Source organism: Pteropus medius, unplaced genomic scaffold, assembly GCF_902729225.1.
Source record: "Pteropus medius unplaced genomic scaffold, Ma_sr-lr_union100, whole genome shotgun sequence".
Lineage (NCBI taxonomy): Eukaryota > Metazoa > Chordata > Mammalia > Chiroptera > Pteropodidae > Pteropus > Pteropus medius.
The window spans coordinates 12,229,883-12,245,023 of NW_024346062.1; the positions used below are offsets into that span (position 1 = coordinate 12,229,883).

General features: G+C 33.7%; 1 protein-coding gene across 5 annotated transcripts in view; it reads right to left on the reverse strand.

Moving 5' to 3' along the window:
* ARB2A (ARB2 cotranscriptional regulator A) overlaps positions 1–15,141 on the reverse strand; it is a 356,272-nt gene that overhangs the window by 97,535 nt on the left and 243,596 nt on the right. The gene's annotated exons all lie outside the window — the stretch shown is intronic.

The window sequence follows — 15,141 nt, forward strand, 5'->3', positions numbered from 1 at the left end:
ATCTTCAAAAGGGCCATACACATAGAAAAATAAGAAAGCTAAGCAATCTACATGTACAGGGAATTCACTTAAACATATGGAAAATTCTTTGGTAATTTTTATTCATTCCAATGAGCAGTGGTAAATGGATTAATGGCACTTAGCTGGGGAGAGCATGTCAGTGATCAGCGCTGAGGGTTTAAACTGCTATATAAAACACACTCAGAGAATCACACTTATTTCTAACTATTAATGTGTTATTTATAAGACAAATTTCATTCGTAGATTAATATACCATTCAAAAGAGGATAGGCATAAAGTCCCCAGTCAGAAAATAACAATATAATGATTTTAATATTAATGTCACTATAAATGATCAATTCAGTTTAATTCATATTTTTATTTCAAAATAGAAGATACAATATGGCTCAAATAATGATAAGAATTTTTTGTATGAATACTCAGGAAACCCAGACTATCATAGTTTGGGGAAAAACATGCCAAGATATACAAACAGTAATTTAGTTGTGTATTAAAGTAGACTCTTTAAAGTATGAAACCACAATTAATAGTTACATATAAACCCATTAGTTGTATGGTACTAGTATGTAATCTACTCACAGGAAATGAGAAAGTTAACATTTTTGGAAAATGCTTAATTATTTTAACAACAAAAAGGAGTCTATAGATTTTCCTTCTGGCGAGTGGTTTATTGCTGCAAAAAACTGCCTTAACGTGTTACTGATTTTAGGTTTAAATGATAATTCAAATTATTTTTCCACATTTTTAATCTTAATAGATTTTATATTTTCTAGCTTTTTATCATCTCTCTAAAGTCTCTTTGGTAGTACTGCTTTTCTCTTTATTGGAAAACATCTACTAATGAGATTTCTCTATCACTTTATTGCCAATAAATCAAATCTATAGATTCATTTATGATGTAAATGCCTGGTCTCTGCTCTTGAGGTAGCCCTGCTGTTTCTGTCTTGGATGTCTTCTTTAGACATCCATCATTTCTTTAAACTCAAATGGAAGGGTTCACCTTCACTTTTTTTAGCACTACTTCATTTCTCCAGCCTCACTGGTATCTTCACTTCTTATCCTTCACTTCACTGGAATTTTTCCTAATTTTTATATACCTCAAAATGTTGGAATCTTCACAAAATTATCCTGAGTTTTCTACCATGGCTGTTATCCATAGGCTAGAATAAAGCAGGTGTTGCAAGCTGAAACATTTGGTCTGTTTAATTCTTAAGCCATGGAGTGTGTATTTAATTTGGTCTGACTTCAGGCACTAGAAGAGAATCTCAGAGCTGAAAAGGATCATGAAAATCATCTATGTAACTATTTAATATCTAAAACGATGAGAAATCCAGTGAAGTTCAATAACTGGACCAAAGCCATGTATTGGTTAGTGACTCAACATCCTGTACTCACACTGTGCTTTTGAAATTCCCTGTAATTATTATGCTTCTTGAAACACAACTGAGAATCATCAATTAATAAATCTTCTACAGAAAACATTTCTACAACTTTTAATAACATATTCTTTCTGTTTCTACTGTGAAAGCTTCCATGCACTTTTTCATCTTATATTAGTGTGACTCTTAAGTTTTTTTCTTCCCTGATTCTCCCTTTCTAATTTGTCTTTTAAAAGACATGTGCAAAGGCTATCTTGCTCATAAGCTGCTGTGGCTACATTATTTCCTTGTAGAAATTGTTTACGTATCTTTCCTAAGTCAAACTGAACCTTTCAAAAAGTCTATCTCTAACAAACTAAAAATTTAACTTCTCTTTTCATACCTGTTTTGTTCCCTTCCTTTAAGTAATGCAGATATAAAATTCTTTGGTTTCTATTTCTAGCACTCTGAAAATCCATTTGGGTTCTCATTATTTCAAAAAGCTTCCTTTCTTATTTTCTTTATGCTTTCTGAGCATTTTAGAGTACGTTCCTTTATCTCCCGTCCTGGGGAAGACGTGCATCATTTTGTTGTTACCATCATCTATTCAGGTCATTGTGCTTTTTCACTTTCAAACCCATCCAACATACCCATATATGAGTCTTTCTTTGTAAAATCCATCTAATTACTGAATGGTAGTCAATAGCCATATGCTATTGCCATTGCTTAATCTTCAACTCTATTTCCTTATATCCCTTAATTTTAGAAACATAAAAACCCTCGAATCGAAATAGATATTAAAGATTCTTTAGCCTAAGTCCTGCCAAATGTAAGAATTTCTTCTATCAAATTCTTGAAAAGTGGTCACTGGGCCTTTACTTGAATGCTTCAAAAGATGGAAAGCTCACTACTTTATGATGCAGCCCATTCTATTTCTCAAATAATAAAATCATTATATTGAGCCTATTTAATTTCTATAGTCCACAATCAAAGCCTTCATCATAAAGTATTCAGAATGTCATATATGGTACAGGGTTGAGAACAGCTAATCATTAAGTCTTCTGTGAGTTCCTCTGGTGCTATAACTTTATCTGTATGCTATCTACTAGATTTCAAGAGCTGCTCCCCCTCTCCAATCCCCTGCCCTGTGGTCCTGAATACCTATCGTCAATTGTATCAAATTATTCAAGGAAAATAATTAAAAAATTTTGCTTGGACCATTAAAAGAAAAATTAAAAATCTTCAGGTGATGCTAGTTCTTCAGTTTTCAAGAAACTGGGTCCTGCATAATATCACATAATATTTTAGTAGCTTGTGACAAGGTAGCTACTTGGTTATGAGTGTAGAAGAAACTCCAACTTTACTATACTAACTTTCATATAGCTGAAAAACTATATCCATGAAACTTTCTTTTATTAAAGAAAGCATGTGCTTCCAAGAATTACATTTCAGGAAGTTACGATGGACATTCCATGTTTTAGATTTTATTCCTTTTAACTTCATTGATTCTGGGCCAAATACCAGACTCATCTTTTAATTTTTCATTTAGTGATGCCTAATTAAAGCGGTAGGTATATATACAATCTTACCTACATGTGTATAGTATATTTTGAAATAAACATAATGAAGAACATTATATGTTTAATGTGAACATAGCCTAAGGCCCTGTGGTAAAAGGCATAATTTTGGGAAAAGTAAGCAAGCAAATTAATATTAATATGGTCTATTTTTTAGTGGTAAAACCTTGAAATTAAGCAAATATGCTAACGGTCTGGAGTTGTTTAGCTTTGAGGTTAGTTTAAAGGGTAGTTTTTAATTTGACAGGTTTGGAAAAGGGGAAAGTAGGAAGCAAAGGGGTGGAATCTAGCAAGGCAGCTCTGTAAGATGAATTGCTATTAGGGTAAAGCGGCTGGTTACAGTAATAGCTGGAAACCATAAGTGTTACAGGCTTTGAAGTCAGTCAGCTTTGATGTCTTACTCTCTAGCTAATAGTAAGATAGTATGGAAGAGGAAAAAAAAATAAGACTTTCCATATTGTCCATGGTGTCATTGCTCAGAAAATCCTAATATGAAAAAAGATTGGTGTCTGTGTGAACTTTAAGCAGCACTGGTGTGCTCTTTATTTTTAAAAAGTTTTAAATCATTGATGCGATAATTAAAATTATTTGTTAGTTTGGGGCAAGCACGGAGATATGCAAAAACATTCTTAGAATTATTATTAAAAACTGGTTAATAAAGAAAAACATATTCATAATAATTCGAGGTTGTCACTATGTTAAATATTACTTAGATCAAGATTATATATATACATGTGGTTCCCAATCTTGAGGAACTTACCAGCTGAGGATTGATAACCCTGCCTGGAAGAAGTTTTAGACATCAACTAGTACATGACTTACGCCCAGAGAAGCTGGCTTGGTTTGGAAACAAAAGACAAAACTTCCAAGTACACACATACATGTGCATAAATTAAATAAATGATGACCAACTGACAGCGTGTAGAAGTGAAGGAATAAGAGCATTTTATGACTTCTTGGCTAGAAGAAAAATTATGGGAATTTCATGTTTAGACAGAGCATTGTTTCCCTAACTTTGGTCATTTGTGTAACATCTTTGCATTTTGCCATATGTACAAACTACCAACACTATTAAAATATCCAGTATTTTCTTTACATTAATTAACTTTCCTATTTGCCTGGTCCTAAGCAGTAACTTCCATTAAATGGGCTTAATGTATTATTCATACCTTTTCTAATACATATTGGAATAAAATAACTACTAAAATAAAAAACAGTTCACCTATGAATCATCAGTAGTATGCATATAAAACACTGAGATAAAGGACTCAAGGGAAGACCAAATCCTAATTATTTCTTATGGTACTTATATACGAACTATGATTTTAAAGTCTGTACTCTTTAAGTTGTTACATGTCCATGTGTCCAGGAATTTAGGATAATCTGAAGTTCAAAGCTTCTTTTCTTTGGGGTCATATGATTTGGTGCTTCCCACCTTAAAACTTTGTTTAGTTACTGCAACCTGTCCCAGCTTGCTTCATGGATAACAAATAACCTATAGTTAAAAAAATTCTACAATGTATGATAGTAACAATAGTTCAAGACCAAGGTAATAACATAACAAGTTGAAAGGGAAAAGTTTCCTTTTGATTGTTTCTTAATAGTGATGTCTTGCTTAAAAAAACAAAACAAAAAACTTTCTAGCTTTTCTAGGTAGAAAGAAACTACAGAAACAATTTTATAAGCATGACTTTAATGGGAAAAGGAAAAGAATGATTAAAGTTCTATGGCATTCCTCTTGTTTATGTGTTGGTATCACATAATGAGATGAGGAAGAATCCAAAGCCAGATAGGGGAAGAAAGGGGTTAACTACACCTCATGAAAACAAATGTTACGTCTCTATTAAATTCTTATCCTTTAAGTGCATTAGAGTTGACTGTAAACATAAACAAAAGCCACTGGTGGGCAATTAAATTTGAAGAAGTGGCCCATAAAAGGTGGAATATTCAGTATGTATTAGAATCAGTTATACGACATCTGATTTAATAGTTAGATTTTAAGCATTCCTCTTATAACAGATGTTAAATGGCCACAATAAATCATATTCTGTAATGTAGCAAAATGACAATTTCAATGTAGTCGAAGGCTGGTAGGACAAGAACATTAAAGCAAATTAATCTGTAATCCTTTATCAACATTAAAGGGTTGAAAATCTGCAGGCATTTGTAATAAGAACTTTAAAATGAATTTGCCATTCCCAAAGTCATCTCACTAGACAGGAAAGAGGAACTTGGCATGTGACCAATAAATTATGAGAGAGCAACACCTCGGGGTTAGAGGGCACTGATGACTTCAACAAATCTCACCAGCTAGGGCAACAGATTAAGCTGGGGGATAGGATGCCCTACAACCTTAACCTGTTAATACCTTTAAATTCTTAAGAATGACCTCTAGTCTGCTCTTTCATTTTAGTTGTTAGTTACACTAATTACAGCTTAACTGGTATTGTTGGTACCAGTTTTTCCTTCATAAGACATATAGAGAAAGGTTATCTCTAATAGCTTCAAATAACTGCAGCCAAATTCTGTTGTACACATTAGGAGCACTTACCTCCAGTTTTGAATGGGTCTTTTATAGACATCAAAGGAAAGACAATAAAAGCAATGTGTGTTTGTGGATTCTATAAAGCATTTCATATAGGAAGCTGTAAAAATAGGAACAGTAACTTCTCCTGTGACTAGAACTTTAGAATAGTTTAAAACAAGGTAATTTATTTTTTATGTTTATTTTTAACATATAAGGGCTGGTGATTTCATATGTAAGGAGCTAGTTATATCTTAACCATGCTAGTGAAGTAAAAATACTTAGCCCATGAAATCCTCTCAGAATTTATGTTTTTTAGAAAAGGATAATGAAATTTCTATCACGATCTTTTAGAACTGTTTTAAGTTCAACATTTATATTGATGTTAACCTAACATTATATGGAATTGTGCAGATTCCAAACCCATGTAACAAAGATTCAAATACCATCTGTGAAGCTGCAGTAAATTACTCTGTAACATTAATCTTTAAACCAGGCACTAAATCAGAATAGAAACATACCAAAGAGATTTAAGGCAAGAGAATCATAACTGAATTATCGAGATTAATGTAAATAGTTTTACATATAAGAGTTGCAGGTTATCGATATCACATTGTTTTCGCTTTGAATGAAATACAGAAAATTACTTCTAAATCTTAAAAATAAATTACTAATATCTAAGTGACGCCAATGTTTTTTGTCCATACAAAAAAAAACTGTGAAAATGATGGCTAAATGGTGTTCTTAATCTAAGTGTGCTCTGAGCTAAGAAATATAATAACAAAATTTTGACTTCATAAAGTAGATACGTTAGGGAGTGACTATTAACATTACAAAAAGGAACTTTGTCTCATAAAAGGAAATCTTTAAACCAAACCTAATGTTCTTAAAAGATGTTGATCAACAGAATTTTGACTTAAATGAAACTCTTTGGGAAAATGAAGACAGATAATTGGAGTACTATGTGTCATTAAATCCAAAATATCATTAATTTTAAGATTCATCCTTACTCCTTGTACCACTTAGAAAGAAAAACCATTGCCAATTAAGGAATGACATAATGTTTTCTTATGTTGACTGTAAGATGTATTAAAACTTTAGTTAGTTAAAACTGCATCTTGTAATCAATGAAATACTATATCTTATAATAAATTGACTTATCTATCGATATATTTAATGAATAAGTTGATTTTGTGAGAGCAATTTAATTTTGAAATATTGTCACTGGGTGATAATTTTACTGTATATAAAGCATTGAGAGAACACTGACCATATATTTTCTATCTTCTCTGAGGATAGGAGGAAGAGCAGCTGATACATTAGTGATTTCAATTTGCTTGACTAATTTATTGATTAATTAACATCCTTAACTTCTTTTCTCCAAGGATTTAAGGCAGATGACAAGATCACACACAATAAAATAATTAAGAAAATAAGAAATAGAAAACCAGAACTAGGGAAAAAAACAAAAACAGATTGTAAGAACTTATATTATTTTGATTAGATGTAAAAATAATTTATAAATAACAAAATAGGCCCTAGGGTTTAATTTTTCACTGCAATTTAAAAAGTAAAGCATAATATATTTATCTGTGAGAGTTGAGGGACACTTTTGCCTGAAGTAAGGACCCTGCTAACCCCAAATAATTTCTATAAAACATATTATTACAGTCCTGTATTAAGTGTTAAAAGATAGATACAGAATGAAAATAAGATCAAGAGAAAAATTAAATGATGGGGAAACTAACCCCAAAATATTGGCAGCTCTCTCCTGAAAAGGTTAATTTGGTTGTACCAAGAGATAAAATAGGATTAATATGAAGATCTTGCAGACTAGGTCTATGTATGTTCAAATGCTAAAATTGGTCTACACTACAGATGCTATTAAGCTATCTGAGGATATAGGTGGGTAAATGAGTGGGCACTAACCCACTCGAAGGTATCGATTGGAATGAAACTACTGCAAGTAGGCCCTCCACATTGCGGCCTCACTCTGGGTTCACACAGTAATGAGTAAACACAGCAAAAATGGCCCAGGGCATTGTGTGAACATTTAGATCTACTTCAGAATCACAAACTCAAATAACAGTCTAGTAATGGACTAGTTCAAGTGTTTAAAATGTAGAATTTTCTTGTATTCAGTTATCTCACACTTTCTCTTCTCTATATATCAGATAACATAAGCATCTGATTAGGGCACAGACATTCAATATTCCAAGAAACTGGAGAAACCGATACAAGAACAATTATGGTGGACAATATCCAAAACCCTTCTTTGGAGAAGCACTCCTCTTCAACATACGTAGTCCTTGTTTGGCTAGCAATTACACTGTCCTGCTTCAGCCTCAACCCCCTCATAGATATGGCTGGCCCAGGCTGGCCAATCACAGCCAGTCCTACTATTCAATCTCTTTGGCTTTAGTGATTAATTCAGGGATCACCATAGTACCAAAGCAGGACTAATCAGAATTTTCATTAAGATTCTTATTTCAATGCTAGGGCTTTATTTCTGGAATAATGCTGCATAGAGGATGCCGCAACTGCTTGTAGCTACCCTTCCTGTCTGTGTGAAGAAAGCCTTACCTGTGAGAAAGAAAGAATGAGGCCAACAGATGAAGAAAAGTAGAGAAGGAGATGACAATGTTTGAACCCTAGTATTTAGTAGTACCAGCAGATCCACTCTCGGGTTTTTCTATTTACACGAATCAATAAATTACTTTTTTTTGGTATGCAGCTTGAATTGGGGTTATGTAACTTACAATGAAGAGAGTCTGTACTAACACGTAATTGAAAAAGGTATGTTGTATTCTTTTTTAACTTTTATAAAACATGAGATTGTTATTTAAATTCATGTGTACATAACTGACTGTAAAATAACTAGACAGTCAATCTTAATGGCAGCATTTTATTATGTTAATATGCTTTTAAGGGCAAAAGTTTCTGGATTATCCATGTAAGTGCTATAGATAACTAAAAAGGGCAGGGAATCCAAAGTAATGCATATTCAATTTTCTAATTCTTTTTTTTTTTTTGCCTTTAAAGAAATTATTTATTTTAATTAGTTTCAAGTATACAGTACATTGGTTAGATATCTGTATAGTTCATAAAGCGATCCCCCCAACTGCTCCCTCCCTCCCTGACCCTCCACCTAGCCAACATATTAATGCTAATTGCATTCTCTATGCTGTGCTCCCCATCCCTGTCTAATTCTTAAAATAATGAAGGAAGGAGAGTAGCAGGAGAGAAGGAATTTATTCTCTTGATTGTTTTTCTAGACACAATTTTAAAAGTAGTTTGCATTTGCTGAGAACACATGAGTTTGCTATTGGGGAAAAGTGGCTCAAAAATGTCCTGGGAAATAGAGGAAAGTTAGCCTAGCCTAAGGTCATCATTCTGCCATAGACAGTGCCCGATAAACAACCCACTCACCAACAACTGAGGCCTGGGTATAGCTATTTCTCCCAGTAAGAAAGCAGAAGGCATTGGACAATAAATGCTTTTCCAGAATGAATATTCATATTGATTAAACTATAACATATAAACCACTTTAAGAGTTGACTGGAAAATAACTGTCACCTGGAATTAAGATTCATATGAGCTATATTCTACAAGTTGAATGATAAAAAAACTCCAATAAAAATATCTCGGTGTTCTTAGAATAATTACTTATCTTCTACTTTCAAATATCCTTATCAAATCCCTTAAAAGTTAACTTTTAGAAACCTTAAGTTATTAGGCTACGGACCCTCTGCCTATTCTCTGTTGGTGCTAAGGGTCTGAAAAGGCAATTGCTCAATGGATTCACTGAACATGAGTCTGCTACCATAAGCAGATCTCAAAATTATTTACCTAACAACTGTTTCATTGCACATAATTTGGGGATTTTCAGAAGTAACATATTTTAATAAAAAATAGATCTACCAATGCTAGATCCTAATAGATTTTTGACTTGTCTTCAAAACAAAATATGTCTGCTGCAATAACTTAAGCTAAAGGTGTCACTCTGTAATTTAAGACAACGCATGTGTGTCAAGACTCTGCATTTATTGATGGCTTCTGGCACTGGTGAGTTTCAATGATTTGGGAAAAAATTGAATCTTCAAAATCTACAATGATACTAAGGTCTCATTTTGGACAGTTTTCTAAGGATTATTATATGTGCCAAAGCATTTCAATATTCATGGATGGAAGCAACACTGAAAATAATATCTAAAGATCTATACGTTTTCAACTTTACAAAGAAAGAGCATTATTAAGCACTGTGTTGTACTTTATGCCTTGGTATGTAATTTTCAATAATTCTTATGAAGGTTTTTTATGATTTTTAGAATGACTCTATACAGGAGTATGTTATATCAGTCATTTTTATTTCATATGATGATAAAACAGATGAATTAATTATTTATCTTAAGTTCATTGTTTGGTACATAAATATACTGATACCTATTCTATCTCTATTGTCATGATAGCACACTCTTGCATCATGAGCTGTGGGCAGACACAGTATGACAGTGTTCCATGACAGTCAACTGGGTTTCAAATCAGACATTTTTTTTTGCAAATGAAGGCAACAAGGCTATTACTTAAGACATTGTCTTGGGTGCCTGACGGTTTTTTCAATACCAAACCCTTCCTAGTATTTCTTATGATACCATAATAAACTTAAAGGAATTGATTAACAACTTTTCATCAAAAGCCTCGAGGAAACAGACTCTTGAGAAGAATAGGCCAGTGGATCTGCTAACCATTAATTTCGTTAGATTTGCTGAATAGTAGTGCCAAGGAAAACCATCAGGAAGCTCTATGTCAATACTAAATTATTTTAGTTCCCAGAAGAAAGGCCTTCAGAACCTTAGAGCTTAGTATTAAGACTTAGGTTATGTGTCATAAGTCAATACAAGAACTGGTCACATGAAGAATGATTTTGTGCCTTAAATGACAACAACAACATCTATAAAAGTACTATAATTAAAGAAATTATTGTGTTGTTCAATATCTCCTTAAGATTGATATATTAATCTTTAAATTTAATGTTAAGAAAATAGTTCTCCTAATGCATTCTGTAAGATTCATGTAATTAGGTTCATGTACTGAGAACTTATGTAACTTTTTTGTTAAGGCTGTCAGGATGTAACCACTACGTTTAACTCTCAATCGCAGTAACTAAACACAGCCTAGATTTTCAGTCAAAAACTCCTTTCACTTTTTTTTCTGTTCCTGACTTCTGGTCTTCCCTCTCTTCTCACAACCTCCACTTAACAACTGCTTGTTATCCTTAAGTCGTAGCTCAAGTTGTCTCTGCTCTTCAAAATGTTCCCAGATGCCCCATACTGAGTTACGTGCCCCTTTCTCTGCATTGTTCTTTTGCCCATTCCCCTAACTCTGGCCACTTGGTGAGCTGCTCCTTGGTTTTCTTACTTGGTGAGTTGATCCTTGGTTTTCTTTCTTGGTGAGCTGATCCTTGGTTTTCTTACTTGGTGAGTTGATCCTTGGTTTTCTTACTTTTTTCTTCTATCTTACCTATGTTTTCCTTGTCTAATTCTGAACCATCAGTGCCTAGCCCTTAACTGCCACTTAGCAGGTATTCAGTCACTGAGGACGTATGGAGGTATAATGCTACTGCTTATTAGAATGTGAGAATATGGAACCTAGAGGAAAAGGAGGAGGATGTTTGAGGCTACAGCAAGGAGGTCTGGGAGATGGTCAAAAGCTGCAGTGCTGGGCATTATCCTGTTGCTTGCCCGGTCTGGTGTATTACCTTTGATCTACATGGCTCATATTTTGCAAAATGTATTTAAAACATGAAATCAGTATATATGGACACAAGTTTTTGAAGAATAAGTAAGAAACCAAACCATTGCTCTATTTATACTTTCAAAGTATAATAATACTTGCAAGAATATTAGATGTATAAAAATATGCATAGTCAGATAATATAATTAAATATATATGCATATTTATGATTAGGACAAGTGGAGTGTTACAAGTGAGTCAAGGAATGCATATGAAAGTAAACATGCTAAAGATTTATAAGATGTTTCACCGAATAAATGAAATCATTATTGTCCTCATTAAAACAATGATAGAAAATCTATACTTGCTTTTTAGTAGAAAATGGTATTTCATTTATATGTGGTTTTATTTCAACTGCAGTATCACTGGATCAACTGTGAGAAAATATTTAAATCTCACAAATTCAAGCACCTTCTGTTTCCTAAATGTTCACATGGTGTATATATGTGCACAGAGAATGTTCACCAAATAAATTGTTTACTGACTAATGCAAGAAACTCAGTTTAAAAATAAAAATGATACAATTTTTTATGGAGTGTGCCATTTCTAGAAACTCGAATGAAAAGGATAAAGATTCTTTTGCTTCTCATTTAAAAGCAGAACATTTTTGTTAGTATTTTACTTAAAATTTCTTGGCCCAGAAGGCAAAAATTTATGACTTTAGATTAACTACTTTAATGATGTGACACAGAAGCAGCAAAACATTCTTTTCTACCTATGGTGTTATTGTGATTGCCTTTTCAGGACAGAAAAGAACACAATAAATCCTTGTATGGTAAATCTATTCCTACTTCTTTTTATTTTAAATCTCAAAGGTAATACATATTTAGCAAGCAGACTGATGTCATAAAAGCATGTCTGGAATGAGGTAATCATTTTTAATATTTGCATATATTTAATGACTTATTACTAGAGAAAGAATGATATGTATTTCATATACTGAGAAAACTCATTGTCTATTTAGGTTTAGCAACATTCTCAAAACTATTTGTTGAAACAATCAGTGCCTAAATACTTGCTATTAGGTGTTTTAGCTTTGCTTTTCATAAATATAACACAATCATAATAAGTTAAAGTCATGTCACTTGATTGTCCTATTACATTAGTTTGATGAAATTAGTGGCTGACAATGTTTAGCAAAAAGTGACAGGGCTTTCTCAATAGGCTTGCATATCAATTTTTCTGGAGAGAATAGGAATCACATCTTTATCAAAACAGCTAAAATTTTCTTCCTAACGTGCCTCTCAATCTCACTGATGAGAGTTCAATTGTTCGACTCCTAAAATAGAAATAAGTAGCCACTGTCATTTTTGAGCTCATAGTTGAGGAGGAGGAAATGTTGCTTTTCGTGAGGGAGAACCCTGGAGTGCCAGTGTTATCTATGTGAGTGGCCTAGAGACAGGATGCAGGTCTGGGGCTGTTTGACTTTATGGCTAACGTTCTTTCCTTTTTATCATATCTATATCTATTTAACTCCACTGTAGGAAAAAACAAACAAGTCTTTCAGTCTTCCTACTCTCCCCTCCGCACCCTACCCCACCAATACATATCTGTATTTTCTCTATATCAGGTGTGGTAGGTGGTATGGGTTGAACTGTGTCCCCACCACCTCAAATTTATATACTGGAGACCTAACCCCCAGTTCCTCAGAGAGTGACCTTATTTGTGGATAGGGTCATTACATAGGTAATCAAGTTAAAATGAGGTCAGTAAGGTAGGCCCTAATGCAATGTAAGTGGTGTCCTTATAAAGGTGGGAAATTTGGACACAGGCACATACATAGAAGTAAGACAATGTAAAGAGACAATAGAGAGAAGATGGCCACCTACAAAGCAAGGAGAGAGGCCTGGAACAGATCCTTTCCTCACAGCCCTCAGAAAGAACCAACACTGTCCATACCTTGATCTTGGACTTTGAGTCTCCAGAACTGTGAGACAATAAATTTCTGTTCTTTAAACCCCATAACTGTGGCACTTTGTTATGGCAGCTCTAGCAAACTAATATGGAAGGCTTTGGACAGAAAAGCTGGAGTGTGTGGACATTCAATGAAGAAAAGTATAAATAAAGGCAGGATTGGCTTGCTTTTGAGAGAGAGACAATTGAGACCACAGCAGGAGATGAGAAAGGAAAGATTAAACGGGAGTCACAATATGAAGACCAGTATCACTCTACTCTGTATCCTCCATTCCTATACTCTGTATTCTCATAGCCTCCATATGCAATCTGTGGAGCATGGTTTTGTTCTTATTAATGGAGACTCATATAATTATAATAGACTAGAAACAACTTCAGAGATTATTCTTTTCAATTATATAATGTTATATGGGTTTTCAAAAAATCTTTTATTTAAATCCTTTAAAATCCAAACCTTATCATATGGTTCCATTATCTAGTTGTCATTTGACACCTAAGGAGATGAACTTTTTAATTGTCTTCCAATTATTATAATTCCAAAAGTCATTTCCCAATATCAGATAGCAAATTTTCTAGCAACTGAGACTACTATCTCTACTTTTTCTGTTCTTTTACTTATTCAGTTTTGGCTATCAGTCCTTGAGTACCTATTATGTGAAAGTTCCTAGGGATGCAAAAGAGTGATTTATGAGCTATAAAGAAAATACAGACATGGTACAGTAGAAACACAATGGAGAGAAAAATTCTTGCGTGTCTATGGTATAAAAAGAGAAGTCCTACGAGTTTCTTTTTATATTACCTAATTTAATCCTTTTATCAACTCTCTCACCCTGTTGATTGCTAGACATATTTTACTGATGAAAAATTGAGGCTGAAAGAAGTAACTCATTCAAAGTAACAGAGATATAGGTTACTGACCTCAGATATAAACTCAGAAATACCTGTCTCCCAGACTATGCCTTGGCTATAGGACTATACTTCCTCTGTAGGTCCCTCTGGTTTAGAATATTTGTTATCAATTGCTGTTATGAGAGGCAATACTTATATAACAGGAGTACTATACATATAAATCTTTTTACCCAATCTGTAGTAGCTTTTACTGATACGTGGTATATTGAAACAAATTCTTTTCAATAAAAAAGGTACATGTTAAGATTTGCCCGATAATAAATAATATTCAAAGTTTTACAGCTGTTCCAGGAGCATTATCATGTCAACTGAATGCATCCTATAAACGGCCCTGACCACTGCACTGAGTTCTAAAAGGTCTACACCATACATCCTGTAAGTAAAAAGAAGACTAATTATTAAATAATACACTCATTCCTTTAGAGAAGAAGAAATGACACAACGGGTTGTATAGTTTTAGAAGGGAATATTGAATTTAAAATGTAGTGAATTCTCAGGAAGGCCTCAATTTTTCCTTTTCCAATTACAGTTTTTGGCAGGCAGTCAGTAGAAGAGTCAACAGCAATAAGTGAAGCTGGTTTATATTTCGTCATTTTGTTGGAAGCTGGGGGAAGAAAACCTAAGAAGCCCAAGTTCAATGCCAAAGTAGCTAATTTTGCCTTTAGCAGGCTTCACAACAGGGCTCCTAGTTAAACAGTGAGGTGGCAGAGCAGGAGCCTAACAAACTATGTGCTGAATTGTTTTCTGGAGGCAGTCCCTTAGGTAAACCATACAGCTCTCCCAGAGCTTCTTGTAATGTTTCTCTTCACTGGTGGAACCACCATAATCTGAATACCTTGTTTTAAGGATTTTACTGGGCATTGGGATAGAATCGCTTCATGACAGTTCATCTTTCAAGTGGCTGGGGTTGTAATCACAGAAAATGACCCTGCCTTCAAACTTAGAAATCCAGATCTCATTTTTATTCATTTGGTTTCTTAAAATACGACAAATAGGGAGGATTTGACTGTGATAAAACCAGGACTTGGATATTTTCAAATGCTTT